The sequence below is a fragment of the Lycorma delicatula genome, chromosome 12 (genome assembly GCF_047948215.1).
Source record: "Lycorma delicatula isolate Av1 chromosome 12, ASM4794821v1, whole genome shotgun sequence".
Taxonomy (NCBI): Eukaryota; Metazoa; Arthropoda; class Insecta; order Hemiptera; family Fulgoridae; genus Lycorma; species Lycorma delicatula.
In genome coordinates, this window is record NC_134466.1 from 41,884,967 (window position 1) to 41,908,744 (window position 23,778).

At 30.5% G+C, this 23,778-nt stretch overlaps 1 protein-coding gene across 2 annotated transcripts in view; it reads right to left on the minus strand.

The window, feature by feature from the left end:
* LOC142332706 (very long chain fatty acid elongase AAEL008004-like) overlaps positions 1-23,778 on the minus strand; it is a 189,739-nt gene that overhangs the window by 104,049 nt on the left and 61,912 nt on the right. For both annotated transcript variants that reach the window (XM_075379278.1, XM_075379277.1), the window contains exon 2: positions 11,154-11,310. The gene's annotated coding sequence lies outside the window, so the exon portion shown is untranslated. The remainder of the gene's footprint in view (positions 1-11,153; positions 11,311-23,778) is intronic.

Genomic DNA, 23,778 nt, shown 5'->3' on the forward strand with positions numbered 1-23,778 from the left:
TAATGAAAAAAAAAACTGATGTGGATAACACATGACTTCCTTGTACGTCTATTAAATTACAAATACACATTTATTTTAAAATGAAAAGTGCGTAAAATTTTATTTCTTAGTACTTCTGATATTTCTTCATATTTTGTTTGTTATTGTTATTATTGAATAATTATTTATCGTAATTTTTATTTACAATCAGAGGTTAATAATTATTAATAAATCAATAATTTAAATTGGCATTTTAAGTAAAATTCAATAATTTTACTTGGCATTTATAGACCTGGAAAAGGCATTCGATAACGTAGACTGGAATAAAATGTTCAGCATTTAAAAAATATTAGGGTTCAAATACAGAGATAGAAGAACAATTGCTAAAATTTACAGGAACCAAACAACAACAGTAATAATTGAACCCTAATTAAGAAGGAAGCCGTAATAAGAAAGGGAGTTCGACAAGGATGTTCCCTATCCCCGTTACTTTTTAATCTTTGTAAAGATTAAAAAGAACTAGCAGTTAATAATGTTAAAGAAAAATTTAGATTCGGAATAACAGTACAAGGTGAAAAGATAAAGATGCTACGATTTGCTGGTGATATAGTAATTCTAGCCGAGAGTAAAAAAGATTTAGAAGTAACAATGAACGGCATGGATGAACAACAACAAAACGAAAGTAAACGAAATGTAGTAGAAATAACAAAGATGGACCACTGAATGTGAAAATAGGAGGAGAAAATATTATGGAGGTAGAAGAAATTTGTTATTTGGGAAGTAGAATTAAAGATGGACGAAGCAGGAGCAACATAAAATGCCGAATAGAACAGGCGAAACGAGCCTTCAGTCAGAAATATAATTTGTTTGCATCAAAAATTAATTTAAATGTCAGGAAAATATAATTGAAAGTATATGTTTGGAGTGTCGCTTTGTAGGAAGTGAAACTTGGACGATCGGAGTATCTGAGAAGAAAAGATTAGAAGCTTTTGAAAAGTAGTGCTAAAGAAGAATGTTAAAAATCATATGGGTGGATAAAGTGACAAATGAAGAGGTGTTGCGGCAAATAGATGAAGAAAGAAGCATTTGGAAAATATAGCTAAAAGAAGAGACAGACTTATAGACCACATATTAAGGCATCCTGGAATAGTCGGTTTAATATTGGGCGGACAGGAGAAGGAAAAAGTTGTGTAGGCAGGCAACGTTTGAAATATGTAAAACAAATTGTTAGGGATGTAGGATGTAGGGGGTATACCAAAATGAAACGACTAGCATTATATAGGGAATCTTGGAGAGCTGCATCAAACCAATCAAATGACTGAAGAAAAAAAATAATTTTAATTTTAAAAAAATTAAAAAAAGGAGATGAAGTCGGATTTGAACTGATGTGCCTTTTCCTTGTAAGATACAAATATTTTATTAATTAAAATTTTATTTGGCTGTAACTCTGGAACCAATGAAAATAAGTACCCCTTATGGTATATCGTTGAAAAGTTCTCAATAAGGGCTTATTACTGAAGTTAAGAAAAGTTTTATTTTGGAACTTTTGGTTCAGTCGATTGGAATCAAAAGGGGAAGGTGCACAACTACATGTTACAACAGTCCAAAATTTCAACGTTTTTGAGTTATGCAGGATCATATACGTATGTACAGACGTCACGCCGAAACTAGTCAAAATGGATTCAGGGATGATCAAAATTAATATTTTCGTTGAAATCTGATAACCGGAATTTTTCGCGATTTCATTATTTTTTTTAATTCGTACAAGGAAGTAAAAATCAATAAATCTATATAATAAAGAACAAAAAAACAGAACCATAAAAAAAGTTTACAGTATTTTTTTGCTTAATAAAAACAAATTATAAAGATGTAAACCTAAAGTAATAACTAGTAATATAAATGAAGATAATTTATACATACACAAATTTGAAAAAAAAAAACAGATATTAAATTCATGTTTTGAATGAATTAGACAAAAAATTTCCTTTTTATTAATTATAAATAAATAAATATATATAATTTAAAAAAATATTTTGTTGTTTTTTTAAACTCTTAACCATAACAATGACATGCGAAGGGCATTCATTATGGTAATCAGACATAATGTATGGTTTACATAAAAAGCATTTGTATGTTTATTGTCGGAAATTCTATATATATATATATATATATATACATGTCAAATTTTATTATTATTATTTGTTCCTTAATAAAGAATAACAACCTGTTAAACTTGACACATGAGCGCGCGTACATATGTGTTTATAATTAACTGTTTTGTGTGTGTGTGTGTGTATATATATATATATGTATATATGTGTATACTAAACTTCTCATAATTATGAAATAAATATTTTCAAAAATAAAAATTTAATGAAACTAGTTTGCATTGTAACTGGTTACGATATTTAACCTAGAAAACAGCATACAACATATAAAAAAATTAATTTCGCTGCAAAAATTTCTAAATAAATATTTTATTCAAATGCACATAATTAATAATTAATTATGCAAATAATTAAAAAATGATCGGTGTTCTACGACACGTATGACCTGATAAATAAATTACTCTATAATTTAGCTGGAATGTTCAAGGAAAAACTTATATAAAATATAAAGCAAATTTATGAATTAAAAATTATTTATTACTAATTTTTAATGATAACAATAAGTCTACAAATTAAACGAAAAACTGTAGCTAGAATTAAAGAATATTTGGATTATCTAATATCTGATATACAGAGTGTATCACGAAGTTCTCCATAGACTTTCACAACTTATTCTACTCGTGAAAATAATGGAAAACGTTAAAAAAAAATATATCTTAAAATTCTTCGTTTGAGAGTTACGGCTAGTAACTCGCTTAAATTTCAGCTACCCCGGTGAAATGAGGTCGTATTGAAATTTTTAGGACTTTAATTATGGAGAAATATTAGTGATTTCTTATGGTTTCTGACCAAAAAGATCAAATAAAGTAGGTCCCAGAACCGTATTTGGAGTAGTTTCTGAGAAATTTGGGGTTTTTAATGTTTGACATACAATAACTTTGTTAAATAGGTAATAAAACATAAAAATTTTAAACAAAAATTGTAGAGAATTTAATTCTAAACAAAATGCTGTAAAATAAGTTGAATAAAACAACGAAATTTTCGAAAAATTCGAGTTTTATTTAGAAACAGAAAATTACAAAATACATCATTTCACCGGGATAGCTGAAATATAAGCGAAATCTTTCATTAGCCGTAACTCGCAACCCACTAGTAAAGGCAGTTACTTTTATATGGATTTGAATAATAGATCGTTGATACCGGTGTTCTTTGGTGGTTGGGTTTCAATTAACCACATATCTCAGGAACGTTCGAACTGAGACTGTACAAAACTACATCTCACTTACATTCACAGATATTTTCCTCATTCATCCTCTGAAGTAATACCTGAACGGTAATTCCCGGAGGCAAAACAGGAAAAAGAAAGAAGAAAGAAGCCGCAACTCGCAAACGAAACATTTTAGATATTTTGTGTCGCACACACACACACACACACACACACACACACACACACACACACACACACACACACACACACACACACACACACACACACACACACACACACACACACACACACACACACACACACACACACACACACACACACACACACACACACACACACACACACACACACACACACACACAGTAATATATATATAGAGCAAAAAACAAGGACTCAAAAACTTTCGCAAATTACAAAATGGCGGCCATGTTTATCTATCAATCCGTTATATCTCCATAAATAATAGTTTTATCATTAGTTTATGTTATTTGCTAAAATTGAACAAAATTACATATTATTTTTTTAAATCGGTTAATAAATAGTTGACTTATGGGAGAAAATTGAAGTAATTTTGTGTCGTAATTATTAGATCTATTATTATGAGAAAATTATTACTTAATTTGATACTAATTTACAATACTTGAATTAACAATAAATAAAAACAATTAATATTTCATTGAATTGAACGTAAGGTGGAGGACATGAAAACAGACACATAATTATAACTTTAATTTTCTGCCACAACTCGGCTATTTGTTAACCGAGTTTAAAAAATAAAATGTCATTTTATTCAAAATAAAAGGCTTAATATTTTAGCATATAATATCAATTTTGATAAAACTAATATTTATGGAGATATAATGGATTAAAAAAAAACATGGCCGCCATTTTGTAATTTGCGAAGGTATTTAAGTCCTGATTTTTTTCTAATTTTACAACTTTATTACAAAGATGCTTACAAAATATTAATGTGATTCGTCAATCCACCTTGAGATATAAATTTTTATATAAAAATAACAAAATGGCGAATTTTGCATGAATATAATTTTTATACACGGGCAGAACAGATGACTATTGCCGTTACGATATGTTTTATCGTTTCAAGATGGTGGCCGTTTTAATGACTTGCGGTTTATTTAGAACCGGATTATTTTCTTTCCATCCCGACATTCAGCTTTAGTATAGTTAAATCTTTAAATCGTCAAATCAAATTTTGAGACTATTGCAATATTTGAAATTAAATTATATATAAAAAAAGGTTTTTTTTTATCTTTTTCGATATCTTCTTTAGTTATCGATAGAAGTATGTTTTAGTGCGAGGGTGTACGACGCGGTGGTTAAACCGATATAGCCACTACCACTGTTACTGTGTGTGCGACGCTATTGGCTCCACTTGTCATAACCTGATTAAAAAATATAAAATAAAAAAAACAAAAAAGAAGATTGTAAACGAAATTTCATGGTCAACTCATTATAGTGTATTTTGGGTAATGCTAAAAACCATGTAAAAACCTTTTTACCCGTACGAAGGAGGTAACCAGCTATAAATGCTATTTTTAAGATGGAAGCTAATTATTGTGAGACCCGCATATTTTAGATCACTTAAAGTTTCCAGTACTGTACTCGCCAAACTGTTGCTCTGAAAATATTACACTAGTTTTTATATATTAAGCTTACTTTTATTGTTATTTATCAGTATTACTCTCCTAAGTATGAGAATAACGGACATAGCGGGGCACCAGGGGGCGCGGTCACTTGATTAGATGTAAAGGGCAAGCTTCGCTTGTCTTGACCAGCTATTTTTTTCTTTTTTTAATTTTTGCGTTGGAGGAAAGAAAATCTACTGCCAGACACCCAGCGGCCAACTAGTATAATTTAAAAATACTACCAAATTAAACTAAGTTTTCCCAAAAATATTATCCTACAGGAAGGAATGTATGCATAATATGTGGTATGAAGTCTAGAAATGTTATTTCGATGATTATGAACAGCTAAGAAAACTGAAAAAAACGTTTCTTTCTTAGTAAAAAATCGATATGTTTACGCCTCTTAGAGACAACTTTACAATTAATTCTAGAAACTTTAATTAAGTATGATTAATTGAGGTTTATATAAAATTTTTTTTTTTTTAAATTTAATAGTTCAAACTTCCTTTTTATCTAATTATAATAAATAAAAATACTAATTCCGTTGTGTAACGAGGCGAGGCAGTTCTCGATTGTATTTCACCCAATGATTTAGCAAAAGCGATCAGTAAAATGTTATCACTGAAGTATATGAACTATCTTATTAGAAAATCAGGCGAATCATTTACGTACATTAAAATAAATAATGGATATATCATACCTTATACGACCACAACTTGTATGGAAATCTGCTCCACTTAGCACTGCATAACAGCAGCACGCGCTTGCTAACCACTAAGCAGTGTGTGGTGCGCGCGCAAACACACACACACACACACACACACACACACAATTTAATAATAAATTTAATAAATGAAGAAATTGTAGAGAAATCCTACCTAAAAGTATTTTGATGTATAAGTAGTTTACAGTTATTAAAAAAAATAAACAATATCTCATTTTAAACGTCTTTAAAATATAATTTAATACGAGTATTAATCGGCGGTGCAACATCAGTATATAAATTAAGTTATAATAGATAATTTATTTTGTGATTCATAAAACTTCCTTCCAGACAAAATTAGTTGTACGGAAACCTTTCGCCAGGACAGTTTGATTAGCCGAAGGTTTGGCAGCGAGCCACGGTTAGTTAGGAAAGAGGCGATTATAATTGTAAAAGCTGTCGGCGGAACGGCGACTGCACTGCCGATGGGTATGGGATACCATGCAGCCGTGAGGTATAGCAGCGTTTTGACGATGTGAATTTTGACGAAGTTTATGATGGGAATTTCATGCGGGACTCTGCGATGGAGCCGAATGGGAGTGGAGATCAGTCCGCCTCTCCCTAGTGGACAAGAGCGGAGTCCATTATTTAACCTAAGTCTGGGGATTGAACTAAGTTGAATTCAGTAAGGGAAATTAGGACTAAATTTCATTGTTGCGATCAACATCTTTGCAGTATGTTGTGTTTAATTTGCCTCGAATTACGAGACATACACGAAATTGGCTCATAATAAATAGAACTAGTCGCGGGGTTTGTGTTTCCGCGAGTTCGGTTAGCTAGTTCAGAGGGATACGATGTAGGACATTCAAGATGTCTGGACGAGGCTTACAGCGAAGGAAAAAGCTGAGTTAATAAATCACCGATGCAAATGTCTACCGAGGCGTTTACATCGGTGGCATCCCAACAAGGCCAGGCTTATTACTATGAGATGTAAAAAGTCAGAGGGCGATAGAAGACTCCCGTTAAAGCCCAACTGTGCTAGGAACGGGGAGGTGGTGTGGCGACCGGAACGTCACCAGGCGGGCTTCCCCTTCGGGGTTGTGATGGAAACCCTTAAATCAATCCCCACCTCCACGTTAACTAATAATAGAGCACGTATACGTGATTTCTTATCGGTTAATTTAATTACTTTCCCTCAAAATATTTTGGGATTGACATGATGAGCGTTTTAAGACCCATACCGAATTCTGTATCTAAATCATTTGCTGAGATATTTCGATCTAAATGCCACTGAGGTACGTTTTTGAGTATGTAAAAGCTAAGCTTCCTGAATGTTTTAAGACCCCCCCCCCCCAAACGAAATCTACAACTAACTAAATTCGCTACCGAGTAATTAGAGAAAAACTAATTTTTTTACCAGATTTTTTTTTATGTATAGATTGATAAACTAAATAAAATTCGATCTAGAGTAAAAAATAATTTTGGAGGTGTTTATTTAAAATTATGTACAAGTAAAACGAGGATATAAAAAGTCAACAATTCAACGTTTTTTTCTTTTAAATTAATACTAAATTTCATAATATTTTAAGACATTTTTAAGAGAAAAGAAAATTCTCTTGAAACAAAACTGTCTCTTTCAAACGACTTAAAGATTTGACTGAACGTAAGATTCGGAATCAAGATTAAGATATATCGAACATAAATAGCGGCTATCTAAAATAAAGGAATACATGAAAAGTAAGTTGTCAAAAGAAACGCTGTATGAAAGACAATACAGACATAATTTAATCCTCAAATGAGATCACACTGTTTTTCCTCGATTCATAAACATAATTGTAATAAAACGCCTGAAAAACATTCAGATCGAATAACTATTATAAGAGAGTATCAAAGAAATAATTACAAAACGACAGAGCCGATGAAAGGCATACTCGTTAACTGAGAATGCTTCAGGTAACGGGTCAATGAACAAGCTTTTCCAAAACCTATAATATCTTTTACTGCCAAGAACGTACTTTTTCGCTCAAAGGGTTTTTAATTTTCCAGAACATTCGGTATTGATATGGCTCCATCGTAGGATTATCCTATATTGATTAAAAAACGTTCATCCAAATTGGTGAATTTGGTGAAAAGTTATGCCCGGAAAAAAAATAATACGGGTTTAATTGGGAACCTTCTCCTTTTTGAAATTGGTTAATGTATATATATATATATATAAATATGTGTAAATATACATACTAGAATCTCCATCGCGGCTTCTCCCGTGCTATATGACTACTTATGTTTCTCGTCGCGGTCATGGCTCGCTTCGCTCACCCTTACAAACTAGCAGGGAGCTCTGCTCCTTGGATCTCCTGTGTTCATCTTTACTTCATACGAGGTGCGACAATAAAGTAATGAAACTGATTTTTCTTTGCAAGATGTGGCAACCCTGCAGCTTGCGTAGGCACACCATCTTAAACCTTGGTCTATAAGCTACTTCTAGTCCAAGCGGCACATTGATGCAACTGCTCAGTCGTGAGTTGTGCTGTAATAAGTGAACACGTGTTTGTGTCCCTCGTCACAGCTTTTTGGACATCTTGTGTTGTTTGAAAATGGTGTCCCTTGACCGCCATTTTGACTCTTGGAAATAGAAAAAAGTCGTACGGAGCGATATCTGGTGAATAAGGTGCCTGTGGTAGTACTGAAATTTGTTTTGAGGTTAAAAATTGCTGTACTGACAGAGCAGTATGGGATGGCACATTATCGTGATGCAGAATCCAATTATCAGCAATATTGGCACGGACACGAAGAACTCGTTTACGAAGTCTTTCTAAAATTTCGTTATAGAAATATCGGTTAACTGTTTGTCCAGGAGGCACCCACTCTTTATGAACAATTCCCTTGGAATCGAAGAAGCACACAAGCATGCATTTCACTTTTGACTTTGACATGCGAGCTTTCTTTGGTCTAGGTGATTCCTTTGAGCACCATTGCGAATTTTGGCGTTTTGTCTCTGGATCGTATTGAAAAAACCAACCTTCATCACCAGTGATAACACAAATCTGGATTGATTTCCATTTGTTCTAACAGATCGGCTGCCACATTTTCCGTGTTTCTCGCTGTTGTTGTGTGAGATTTTTGGGGACCATTTTTGTGCAAATCTTTCTCATATCAAGATTTTCAGTTAATATTAGACGAACCGTTTGTCGATTGATGTTGAGTTCTTCTGCAATCATTTTCACGGATAATCTTCGATCAGATTGTACGATTTCACGCACCCTTGTCAAGTTGACATCTGTCCGTGAGGTTGATGGTCGTCCACTGCGGTCTTCATCTTCAACATTAGTTCTGCCTTCACTAAAAATTTTATGCCACCGAAAAACTTGAGCTCTTGACATAACCTCCTCTCCAAAAGCCTTCTGAAGCTTAACATAAGTTGTCGTCGCGTTTTCACCCGATGTAACGCAAAAAAAAAAATGGCATACCGTTGCGCAATATTTTGCGGTTTCATTTCTGTGACGAGAGACACAAACACGTGTTCACTTATTACAGCACAACTCACGACTGAGCAGTTGTATCAATGTGCCGCTTGGACTAAAAGTAGCTTATAGACCAAGGTCAAAGATGGTGTGCCTACGCAAGCTGCAGGGTTGCCACATCTTGCAAAGAAAAATCAGTCTCATTACTTTATTGTCGCACCTCGTAATTATGAGAATAATAATGATAAATAAAAATTAAAGCCTAAATTAATCTGTCATCATGTCGAATTTATATATCATAAAAAATTATTCTTCCTTTTTTACTTGTATCTGATAGCTTTTAATTTTCCAAATAATTTTCTTCATTACTTCTTTCTTCTTTATTTTTTTAGAATTCAAGATTTTTCTCGAGAAATTTTTCTTTCTCTATTTTCCAGTTTAGGATAAATATCTCCTTTTCCTCATTAAGAATAAATATTCCGCTGCATATTGGTATTCCGATATGATAACTGTATTGTAATATCTAAATTTATTTATATGCAGGTATACAGCCGTGCCGGAAAATCGTCTTTTTATATAAAATTTGTTTTAATTTGAAGTATGACCTACATTTTATCATAACATTAAGTATTCATTGTTATCATATTTCTTAATGAAAGATTTTTTTTTATTAATCTCCGGGACCACCGTTACGTATTGCTTGAGAGGATGAGATAAATGATTTGTAGCGTGTGTGTAAATACCATACCTAACCGGGATTCAAACCCGAGACCTCCGGATGAAAGGCCAAGACGCTATCACTCACGCCACGGAGGCCGGCAATGAAAGATATATTATCAATTCCTTAAATAGTGTGTGACCAATCCTGTGATGAATATTTAAGTATTAAATGTTTTTATGGATATTAAAATTATTTGTTTTAATTCCTCATTTCACTTTTATATTTCTTGATATGTTATTAAAAAAATTATTATTAACCGAAATTAAATATAATAATCTAAATTATAAAAGTCAGAAAACGAAAAAAAATCCTTGCTTTTGTATATACGTCGGAAAATTGTGGAAAACTAAGTTGAAAATAATCTAATTCACGGAAAACAGTTAAAAATTTAATATGAATAAGATAAGTTTTCCTTCTTCAATGAAAACATCGAAATTGATGTGCGTCTTTTATAAACTGTCATGTAGCCACCCTTGGTGACAGTATACCATATTCTTACGTTTTGTTACAATACAAAATCAAACGATCCGGTACTGCATCGTAATTTACGAGTATTCTTAAAGTCATCGCTTTTTTACTGTATATATCTTTCATCAATTCTATTTCCATTTTTCTACCTATGTTTTTGTTAGGTTTTTTCTCAAAAATATACTCTAATGTATATTTGAAAGAAAAAACATTTTTAACGATACAATAATTCCATGAATGCAGCGTTTTAACTATGGTAATTATTGATTTGTTTTTTATGAGATTACGACCTCAACTGGTATGGTAATTGGTTCAAATGGAAATTTGTAACGTATGAGTAATGCCATGCCTAACCGGGATTCGAACCCGGAGGACCTCTGGATGAAAGCCCGAGACGCTACGGAGATCGGTGATTATTGAGATTTGCTACACATTAATTTGACGAATCATTCTCTTACAAATACTAATGTATTGTTAAAATTAAAAATTTCAAGTGATCCTCTTCCCTCAATATTAAATTCGCATTGGTGTTCTTAAGATAACCATATCATACCCAAAAAGAATTTATCTACGATAAAGGGATAAGGGATTATTAAATAAATTATGTAATGAATTTCATTGATATGGAACAGTTTTTTTAGATGAAAAGTACATTATGGGTGAATGTTAACAGGAAAGATGTGATCTTTTAAGGAAAAGATTAAAATAATAAAATAATTTTTAGTTTAAACTTTGAAAAAAAAAACAAAAGAAGAAACAAATTCGTTTGATACATATAAAAAAATATGTACTAAGAAAAAAGTATTAAAAAAAAAAGAAGTAAAAAAAAAATTACTTACCAACAATAACCTTGAATTCAATTAAGTTTGGTTATTTCAATCTTCTATGTTATTATTTTTATTTTGACTGGTAATATTGTATATAATAACACATCCGCACAGTTGTTATGAGGACAAACTACTTAAATGTTTTGTTTTTATATATTCATCGGGAAATCTGAAACAAGAAAAAGAAAAATTTACATAACCGGATGTTTAATATTATTAAATAGTTATCGCTATTGATAGGGATTATCCATAAATCGATAAGTAATATCAATTTAATGAATACTCATATAACTGGTTTTGTTTTATCTATAGCATTTTAAGAGGAAAAAAATGTAATTTTATCAAATTTCTCCCTTCTCTAATTGAATTATCTGGCATATTTAGTTTATAAGCAACATTACCCCTCAAAGTTTAGTAAGCACAGACATATAGATGGGCAATAATTCTACCAGTTATATCTGAGATATTGTTGGTACTACTATTAGTACAGTGGAAGAGTAGTTCCATGCATCAAGATGTCATAGATAGTAAGAAGCCAGTCAGTTTGTTCACTATTTATAAATAATGTTCAAAAAGTGACACAACCTTATGGAAGAATGCTTCTTTCATTTGTTGCATGTTTAATTGAGGAAAAATGGGTTACACAATGCAGAAGAGAATATTCATTGTCTTCCAGTACATTACATATACCAGTTATGTCCAGATTAAAAAAGGCCTTTACAGAAAAATATGGTGCGGATACACCAAACAAGCCCTCCATCAAGCGGCTGTACAAGCTCCAAGAGACAGGGAATGTGGCAGAAGCAGCTAAAAGTGGTCGAACGAAAGTGCTAATACCAGAAAAGTTGATCGACGTGCAACTTGCATATTCTTTTAGTTCCAAGAAAGACTTCTTGGGTTTATCTAGCCAGTCTGGTCTCTCCGTTGGTAGTGCCCACATGACATTGCCCAAGTGTTTAAAGATACATTCATCCGCACAGAATTCGTGTTGTTCACAAGTTGTTACCTGCAGACACTGGAAAACTTGTAGCTTTCTGTCAGTGGTTCATGTCACGCCAGATGGGTAAGAACTCGATGATTAATTTCAATCTGACAAGGTATGGTTCCACCTTCATGGATTCGTGAATGCACAGAATTCATGCATTTGGTGTATGAAAATCGACATCAGCTGCATAAGTATCCTCTACACGGACAAAAAGTAGGTTGTGCAATGTCACCAATGTTGTGTAGGTAAATCTTAATGATATTCTTTCATGGCACAGTTAACAGTGAGTGCTTCATACAGATGGTGCAACAATTTGTAAACACTACACCTACAGACCAGCTAGAGTACATGTGATTTTAGCAGGACAATGCTACGGCTCATACATTTTCTTGGATCAATGTTTTCATGAACAAGTGATTTCGAAGAGGTTGTGGCCCCCTCGATCCCCTAATTTATCCCCTCTTGACTTTCTCTTTGTGAGGATACCTTAAGGTTGATGCTTACAAAACTCATCCTTACACCACTCCTGAATTGCAGAACGAAATTGAACGATGTGTCGCTGAAGTTCCTCAACAAAAGTTACAAAATGTGTTAAAAACAGAAGGGGAAATAACAACAGGAAAACCACAGAGAAAGATTATGAAAAATGATGACTAAGAAATGGCAGAGGATTAAAACCTAAAAAGAAAAATAAAGTTTGTTCACACGGTCCGAAGATGGCCAATTCGAAAAAAAAAAAAAACTGGTAATACCACAGATTTAATTAATTATATTATTACTTAATTACAAAAATATAAAAGAAAATGGAATTAATAAAAAAAGATGAAAAAATGAGATGGTTGAATTATAATGTTTCTAATAATATACATATTAATATTTTGCATTATTTAATTAATGATAAATTAATTAATGACACATTTGAAAAAATATATATTCGAGGATTGTTCAGTAATTAGAGACATTCATTGTCTCTATAATCTGGTGAATCTTGTCACGGCTGCTGCTCTCCACCTTGTTCTAACCTTTGCTAACCTCTGTTTCTGTATGTTTTCCTTTTCCATAATCCCCTCCACCATTTGAAATCACTTCCTTCCATTCATCAAACCTTCTATTGCATCCACTAATAAACACCTTTTTCTCATAAAATCTCCAAGCCAGTTCCTTTTCTTATATTCAATCATATATAGCATTTTCCTGTTCTTTCAGATTCTCCTGACTACTTCTTCAATTGTTACATCGTCTTACCATATGATATTTATCATTTTGTGCCACACCCACATCTCAAAAGCCTCAACTCGTTTTCTGTTTGTCCTTCTCATCATGCATGTTTCAGCTCCATAAAGCATCACACTCCTAATAAAACATTTCCTTAATGCTAAATTTAACTTTTCACACAGCAGTCTTCCTTTCTTATTAACTGCCTGCTTCCTTCTTGATTTAATTTCTATTTAGTAAATCCGATCTTCAGTTATAAAGCTCTCTAAATACTGAAATTTCTTCATTTGCTCTAAAACTTCATTTCCTGCCTTAATCTCAATCCTTTCCTCTTTTCAATCTAATACCATAAATTTTGTCTTCTTTTTGTTTACCCTCATACCCTGACTTTAGCAGACTTCATTTAAGTCATCAAGCATTTCATTTAGTTTACTTAGACTCTCCACCAGTACCGCCATGACATCAGAAAAAAGTATACATTCTATTCTTCTTCCCCATGGTCTTTAATTACTCTTTTCACCTTCAGACAGTATTTAATTACTTCTTCCAGAAATATACTAAACAGTGTTGGTGAAATGCAGAATCCCTGCCTCACTTCCCTTCCAATTCCTATTCTTCCTTTCATTTCGTCTCCTACCATCACTTTTATTCTCTGGTTATAGTAGAAATCTTTTATTAGGCTGCTCTCTTTCCAATCAACTCCCTTCTTTTCTAATATTAGTAGTAATTTATCCCATCTAACTCTGTTGAACGCTTATTTAGGTTGAAAAATTTAACACACACTCTACACCTCCTTTCCATGTATTGCTCACCTATTACTCTCAGCAGTCCTATTGCATCCCTTGTTCGAACAACTATTCTAACCCATATCGTTATTTCTAAATACTGGCATCTACTTTATTGTGTAGCCTCTCCAATTAGAGAAAAATGACTAAAAAAATGATTATTTATTCAATGACAATGAAATTAACAATACTTTTCAACATAATCCCTTTACTTTTTTCCTGTTTAACCTCCAGCAATCACTGTCAGGTATTACTTCAGAGAATGATTTGTATGAGTGTAAGTTTAGTATAGTCTTGTATAGTCTCAGGTCGACCATTTCTGAGATGTGTGGTTAATTGAAACCCAACCACCAAAGAACATGGGTATCCACGATATAGTATTCAAATCCATATAAAAGTAACTGCCATGAACATAATCCCAGGCTACATTTATGCCCTTATTCCACATATTTATTATTCCAGTGAATAATAAACTTATTATTCCAGTGAATAATAAACTTTATTATTCCAGTGGTAAAGAAACATTTTTACAGTTAATATACTTTTTATCATATTGTTTTAACATTTGCGAGTAAATTTTGAGTGGTTTTACACCATAAAAAAATAAAAATGGTGGGTTGTTCTTCCACGGTACACATTATAAGCAGAGCCAACATTTTGAGGAAAAGAAAAGAATTTATATCATGGAAAAACTTTGCGAACAACTGATATTTTCTATATTAGGGATGCCAACTTGAACGTCAGACAATTACAGTTTATTAATAGTTTTTCATCTGTTGCCATCTATTTGTAATTATAGAACGACCTTCATGTTCATTAGGTAGATTTCATAAGAAAGCTACCTATTGTAATGGGTACCATGATTCCAGAAAATTTCGACATATCTTCGTGTTTCACATCCACCAGACCCCAAAACCACCATCAGTACAAAGTTTATATATACATTTATATATATTTCACTTTCTTGTGGATACGGTAACTGTGGTAATTTTGTGCCAATCACTTTCAAATTGATACATAAAATGTAACGACTCAAAATCTCAGTCGAGTTTTTTAATGAACAAAATGGAACCATGGGGGCAGAAATGGGGGAGGGGCGTTTTTAAAAAACAAAATATCACTATAACTTTCTTGTTAAGTAAAATATCGAATTCATTTAAAGTTCCTATTATTCTTTGTATAAGGGCCTAAAACTTATATGAGTAAAGTTTTTTGATATCACCAACTATTGGTCCAGATGGTGGAAAAAATGGGGTTTAAAAGACAAATCATACCTCCCTTAATAGGCACAGCATCGAATCGGTTTAAGGTGTCATTAGTCCTGTAAACATTACCTAAAACTTTTTTATATGACCAACCCTTACAACAAGGGATGACCAAAATATTGCTGGAATTGTAAGAAGATGATGCTTGTCATATACTACACATGGGAAATATTTTTTCACATGCAACCATTGTTGTATTGAGAAAATTTGAAGTTTCTCTTAACTTTAAAGTAGAAATCTTTTTTATCCCCTACTTAGCACTGGTGAAATCTATCTCCGCCTTCCTGCGTGACGAAAGGGATTTTTTTTGCTCTGTTTTTCTTTGGTTTATATATTTATCTTTTTTTTTTTAATTTTATACTTCTTGTATAGAACTATCAAGAAATGTTTATATTTTTTTTATAAATTATAAAGCCCGGACCTAAAATGTAGAAAAGTCTTTTGAAGATTTTATTTTTCTTATTTTAGCCTTTATTGAAGATTGTGTAAGATTTAAAGAAACCTTAAGTAAATTTGATAAGCTTAATCTCTAAATGATTATTTTTCTTAAAATTTATTTCCCATCACTAAAAAAATATATATAAAACTTTTGTCTGAAATAATTTGTTATATGAACAACCCTTACGGCAAGGGATGACCAAAATATGTTGCTGGAATTGTAAGAAGGTGGAGCTTGTCGTATGTTAAACATCTGAAAATTTTTTTCACATGCAACCACTGTCGTACTGAGGATATTTGAAGGCATTTCTTAACTTCAAGGTGGAAATATTTTTTATCACCTACTTAGCACCAGTGAAATCTACCTCCGCCTTACGGCGTGCGAAAAGGGATTTTTTTAAATAAATTATATTTAATTAAAAAACATTCCCACTTATAGAGATTTCATTATATACTACAGAAACAGTATTAACTAGCTGTTAATTTCAAAGGAAATGTTACGTCAAAAATGTCTACATACAGAAGATTATATACATACTATAACTTATATTATGAAGGTTAATAATATTCTTACAAAAGTTATGAGAGGTTTTTATACTGATAATTTATTATCCGGAAATAATAGAAATGTTGATTAAAAAATATAATACGTGAAAGAATTTATATAATGTTACTCATATATTTCATTCACGTATAAGATCTTTTTGAGTAATTAAACTGCACATCGATTAACGATTTAAATGTTTCTTAAAGTCGTCGAAAGTGCAAAGTTTTATAAATGAGTAAGATTCACAGTTTTATACTTTAAACCCGGTAAAAAATGGTCAATTCAACAAATCATTAATACAAAAAATCATTCAGAAATAAAGGAAAAAATTTGGTAACTCATTATAAAACGTGATATAAGGAAAATTGCACATTCAAACATATATCTGAAAACTTTTTGTAATCGAGTTACGGCTAGAGAAATATTTCTCTCAGATTTCAGTTCCCCTGGTAAAATATCATAATGAAATTTATAAGGAGTTATATAAGGGGTAAATTTGTAGATTTATTATGTTTTTTGAACTGAAAAAATCGAATAAAATAGTTCCCAGAATTGTATCTATCGTAGTTTTTATAATATTTAACGTAAAACAGAAAAATTAGGTGAGGAAAAGCGTTTTTATTTTTTTTATTTTTAGTTTTGAAGTATAATAAGATTGTTAAAAGACTTATAAATATATTAATTTTATTATAACAATTTGTACAAAATCGATCTAATAAAGTCTATAAAAAATAAAAATCTGATGTGCACACTACATGACTTCCTTGTACGACTATTTAATTACATATATACATTTTTAAAAGTACATAAAATTTTATTTGACTAATAACTTTTGATTTTTTCATATTCTTTTTATTATTATTATTTATTGTAAAAATATTTTTACGATCAGAGATTAATAATTATTAATAAATCAATATATTTAAATTAAAAAAAAAAAGTTAAAAAAGGAGATGAAGTCTGATTCGAACCGATGTGCCTTCCCCTTCTAAGAACCAAATATTTCATTAAAATTTCATTTAGCTATAATTCTGTAACCAATGAAAATAAGTATCACTTATAATACATCGTTGAAAAGCTCTTAATGAGGGCTTATTACTGCAGTTAAATCCAAATTTTTTGGTATTTGGGCTTTTTTGGACAGTTTTGTTCCAGTCGATTACAATCAAAACGGGAGGTGCACAACTTGATCTTACAACATTCCTAAATCCAAAATTTCCACATCCTACGGCTAATCGTTTTTGAGTTATGCGAGATACATACGTACGTACGTACGTACAGACGTCACGCCGAAACTAGTCAAAAATGGATTCAGGAATGGTTCTAAATGGATATTTTCATTGAAATCTGAAAACCGAAATTTTTCGCGATTGGAATACCTCCTTTACTTTGGACAAGGAAGTAAAAATAATTAATATTCAAATTTTGTAAGAAAAACCTTTTGTTGAAGAGCCCCAGAAAGATCTGAAATTTTATTTTAACCAAACACCCCTCCCTTTTTTCAATTTTTTCAAAAATTTAGTAATTATTTCCTCTAGAAGATATTATCTGATTACCAATTATGAAGAAAATCGGTCAACGGAATCCCGTTACAAGCCAAAATACAGGGAAACAACATACATACGCACAAATGTCCATCTGACAAAAATAAAAAAAATTGGACTTGGTGCAGTGCAATAAAAAGTCTTTTCTGCAAATTATTTTTAATCTATTTTTTTTTTTTTAATGTGGTGATGTGGACACAACATGACTCCCTTATACGCCTATTAAGTTATATATACAGATTTTCTTAAAATGAAAAGTACATAAAATTTTACTTTATTAATAACTTCTGATATTGTTTCATTTTTTTTTTTTAATTGTTATTATTGGATTATATACATATTATTTACCGTAATTTTTTTTTTACAATTGGAGTTTAATAATCATTATGTATTCAATATATTTAAAATGAAAAAAAGTTAAATATATATATATATATATATATATATATATGAAGTCGGATTCGATCCGATGTGCCTTCCCTTTGTAAAATCCAAATATTTCATTAATTAAAATTTAATTTGGCTATAACTCTGAAACCAATGAAAATAATTACGATATATCGCAAAAAAGTTCTCAATGAGGGCTTATTTCTGCAGTTAAGAAAAAGTCAAATCCAATTTTTTTGGATTTTGGGCATTTTTGGACACTTTTGGTCCAGTTGGCTGCAATCAAAAGGGAAGATGCACAACTAGATATTACAACAATCCTAAAATAAAAATTGCAACATTCTACAGCTAATAGTTTTTAAGTTATGCGAGATATACGTACGTACATATGTTACGCCGAAACTAGTCAAAATTGATTCAGGGATGGTGAAAATGGATATTTCTGTTGAAATCTGAAAACTAAATTTTTTCGCGATTACAATACTTCCTTGTACTTCGTGTAAGGAAGTAAAAATAAAACATAATTGGTCAAGGCCAACTGCAATTACCAAGTACGAATAGAAAAAGTTATAATATATTTTTTAATAGAAATAATTAACTCAGTGGTGTATGGAGAGTTGAGGTATTGCGGAGGAGGTTAACTAAGTCAGTATTAAAAAAAAAAAAAATGACCTCATTATTTAACATTTAACTTCTTGTATTATCTAGTAACATTTATTGTACACAAGAACCTTTATAAATATAATTATGTTTTTTAAACATGGCACATTTAATGTCATTAACATATAATAAAATGAAATTTAACTTTATCAACAATTCGTCCGCAGTCTTTTTTCTAGCACTTTCGATCATTCTACCATCCTCGGGAAAAGTTATTGTTCAATTTCACATCATTAAAATTAAATTATACAATATGTTAAAAATCACAACTAGTCGTCACAGTATAAAGTTAGTTATGTCTGTTGTGTAAGAAGGTCGCAGTTGTTAGACAGTTTAGGTAACCTGATATTTATTAATTATTTGTTTAAATAAAATATCGTCCTCAAATCTGGTCTGTTGATTGATTAATTTATTGTTATAATTATTTATATTGAATTTTTCGAGGATACTGGATTAATAAAAGTCGTTCGAAATATCTAACATTTTAATAAAATCATCCGAATTGTAGTTGTATTAGAGCCAAAGAGCACATTAACAATATAAAAAAGGATACTTAAATAAGTCAAATTATGCTACACACATTACAAAATAAACACAACTGCAATTCCGATAATTTTATCAAAATATTTTATATTTCGAACGACTTTTATAAAACCAGTATTCTCGAAAAATTTAATATATACTATTATAACAATAAATTAATCAATCAACAGACCAGATTCGAGGACGATCATTTATTTAAACAAATAATTAATAAATATCAGAGTGCCTAAATTGTCTCCCTTCAACCACTAATATTCATAACAACTGCGACCTTCTTACATAACAGACACGACTAACTTTATGACCAGCAATTGTGATTTTAACATTTTATAAATTTCAAATTTAGATAATTTAATTTTAATGATCTGAAATTGACGAAAACGTTTCCTGAGGATGGTTGAATGACCGAAAGTGCTAGAAAAGAAAACGAGGACGAATTGTTAGTAAGGTTGAATTTCATTTATATATATATAATTATATATATATAATAATACAAAACTACTATAATATGCGTTAAGCGTTAAGTAATGCATTGATTTCAACTCTACATTTTATAAAAAAAAGGATAAATCGCTTTACTATCTGTTAATTTGTAGTATGTTGCAGCAATTTTACAATTAGATTTAATATTTAAAACAAGTATTACTAGATAAACTGGTTATTTATTAATATTATAGGTTAAATTGCATAGTTTTATGTTATTTTAATATTATTAAGCAATAATAATTTAAAATAAAAATATAGTGTAACATAAATAATAAATCACATAACTTTAAGTTAGGAAATTAAAATGAGAAAAATAATTTTTATAAACATAATTTAAAAAAATATTATAAGGAAACCAGCTTCCTTATACGGCAATAAAACTTGATATACATTTTTTTTTTTTTTTAAAATGAAAAGTACATAAAATTTTATTTCATTAAAAACTTGTGATATTTTCTCATATTTTTTTTTTTTAATTGTTATTATTGAATTATTATTTATCGTAAAATTCTTTTTACAGTCAGATGATAATAATTATTAATAAATCAACATATTTAAATTAAAAAAAGGCTAAAAAAAAGGAGATAAAATCTGATTCGAATTGATGTGCCTTACACATTTGTAAGATCCAAATATTTCATTAATTAAACATTTATTTGGGTATAAATCTGGAACCGATAGAAATAAGTACCACTTATGATATATCGTTGAAAAACTGTGAATGAGGGCTTATTAGTGCAGTTAAGTCCAAAATCCAAATTTTTTGGATTTTAGGCTTTTTTTGGACATATTTGTCAAATCGATGGAATCAAAAGGGGAGGTGCACAACTAGATATTAGAAAAATCCTAAATAAAAAATTTCAACATTCTACTGGAAATAATTTTTGAGTTAGGTGTATTTTCATACGTTAGGTATTTTCATACGTAAGTACAGAGATGACGCTGAAACTTGTGAAAAATTGATTCAGGGATGGTCAAAATGTATATTTCCGTTGAAATCTGAAAATCGAAATTTTTCTCGATCACAATACTTACTTTACTTCGTACAATGAATGAAAAAGGTAACAATTTTTCTTAAATTTTATATTTAAATAAAAATTTTACCTTACTGAGTAATTTAAGTTGGGCTTTATTGCTCGTATTTGTAATTTAAAAAAAAAAAAAAATTTAATTATTTGGTTTGTAATATTGAAAACATTTTTTTGGTTATTCCTAATTTAAACCAGCCACATTTTTTATTAATAATTTTTTTAATTAATAAACTTTGAAATTCTTACCTTTGCATCTACTTTTTGTAGCTTTATTCAAACCATTTTACTCAGAATTAAATTTTTCACGAACTTATTTTTAAATAAGTTTTATACGTTTATTACCGATTTAATAAAGTTATTTTATGCTAAACATAAAATGGTGTGTTTTTTACCCAAATATTTTTTCTATTTATCCCAGATTTCTTAAAAACTATTAAAAATTCAGTTCTGGTTATTCACTTCTTCATGTCAGATTTTATAAATAACCATTAAATTTACCCCTTAATTTAGTTCTCAAGAATTACATACAGTTTAGTTTAATTTTACCGAAGAAATTAGAGCGAAATTTTTCGCCAGCCGACACTCATAAACGAAGCGTTTACGAATTTATGTTTATATGAAGTATCTTATTTGTTTTCAGCAGTAGAAGATGTCTTGAAAATTGTTACATTCTTCTTAAATCACTGCTTTTATTATAAGTATATATATATATATATATATATATATATATATATATATATATATATATAATGTTTATTGTAGATAATGTATCTGATTAATATTTAAAATTCTCTTTAACAGTAAAATGAGGAACAATAAAACAACATAATTTTATGTAAATATTTCTTTTTTATATTATAATACCATTTGTGACTTAAATTATTAAAGTAACTTGACTCCAGTTGTGATAAGATAGTTCGTTGTCTCACTACAAGATTTACAAAGCATTTTTATTTCACTGGTACAATGTTGCTATTTCTTTTCAGATTTCATTATTTACCTATCCATTTTTTAATTCATTGTCATGCACTTATCATGGTTTCTTTTTCAATCGTTTATTAAAATATTAAGTATTATATAATTATATTTTATTTTAATTACTTTTCTTTATTAATAATTGATAAATTATTATTGTATAATAAAAATCATAATTTTACAGTTAAATGTAATTATTTCTACTGAAGTATTGAGGTCAACATTCTTGTATTACGTATTAGAAAGCCATGAGTTCAAATCTTATAACAAATTGTGGTTGTTAAATTAAACTTTTGTGGTTAAAACAGATAGAAGACCGATTCCGCATTAAATGTTAAAAAACAAAATTATGTAAATTTAATATTCTAATATTCCACTCTGGTAGATAACATTTTTTATTAATCTCGTCCTCGAAGTTACGTTATGTATTACATTTCTGTTAGATTAGTAATAAAAATATTATCATTCATTTTTATAAAAAGAAGAAAAAATTAACATTCTATTCTTTTTTTTATGTAAGGTTTTATGAATCAGTGAATCAAAATTAATATTTTGGGTAGAAAGAAGGGAAAATAGTGTTTTTTTTCCAAATATTTCCAAAAATAAAGATTTAAAAAAAGATTTATATCTTTTAAAAGTTACAAATTACTTTATATATTAAAATTTATTATGGTGCCGGTTCTATACTCGGATCTTCACTGTGGATCTTACGACTCCAGAGCACATCACAGTTTGCGGATGAACCGGGTTCCTGGCTGTCGATGCTAACCCTAGCGTACCTTTTACTAAACTACTAACTGTATTGGATCTAATTAAAGAGTGGCTAGCAAGATGAAATATAAAGGTTAACCCAGCTCAGTCTACGTTTGTTACGTTTGAGATGAGGAGGGGTAAAAATACCCGCAAGTTCAAATTAATGACGTTTTCATCTCGCATGCTAACAACGTGACATACCTAGGACTGTATCTTGATCCCCATCTGACATGGAGAAGTTATATCAGGGAGAAAAAGACGCAGTTTAACATTAAGTTCAAGGAGATGTACTGGTTTCTAGGCTGTGGGTCGCAATATTACCCAACATGCAATTGCTGTATACATCGGTTCTGAAACCGATTTGTTTTTACGGTATCAAACTTTGAGGTACGACAAACGAGAGTAACATCGAAGTCTCACAGCATTTCCAGAACAAACTATTGAGAAATATAATAGAAGCAGGTGGTTTGCGAAAAATACACGATTATCTGGGATTTCCAATAGTTTGAGAGGAGATACGGCGAATCGGTACATGATACAAAATGATACTGAATACCGTGGGAACTGGCTCGAGGTTAACCTCCTAGGTAACAGCGAGGATGTTAAGCGACTAAACCGACTCCATATAATTAGATATGTAAATTCTCCGAGATTTGAAGTGAATCTGCTACCTAGGGTGTTGCGTAATATCAAAATTCTTCATTTTATTTCGCCACTTAGGTTTTTGTTGATTCTTTGATTTGTTTCACCGATTAATCTTTGTGTGGTTTTTCTTTGTTTTTTACGTTCTGAACTTTGGTTTTAGATTAATATTCTTTGAACTCAACTTTGTATATTTATGTAAACTGTATAAGATATGTATACATATACAGCTCTTTGAGGGATTTCAATTGAAAATTCTATCTGCATGTCATTTTGTTTCTTTTTTTGTATTTAAATTTACTTATGGTACCGGTAACTTGGAACGGTAAATTAAACACTGCGGTAAAATGAAATATTTTTGGTAGGATATACATATTTAAT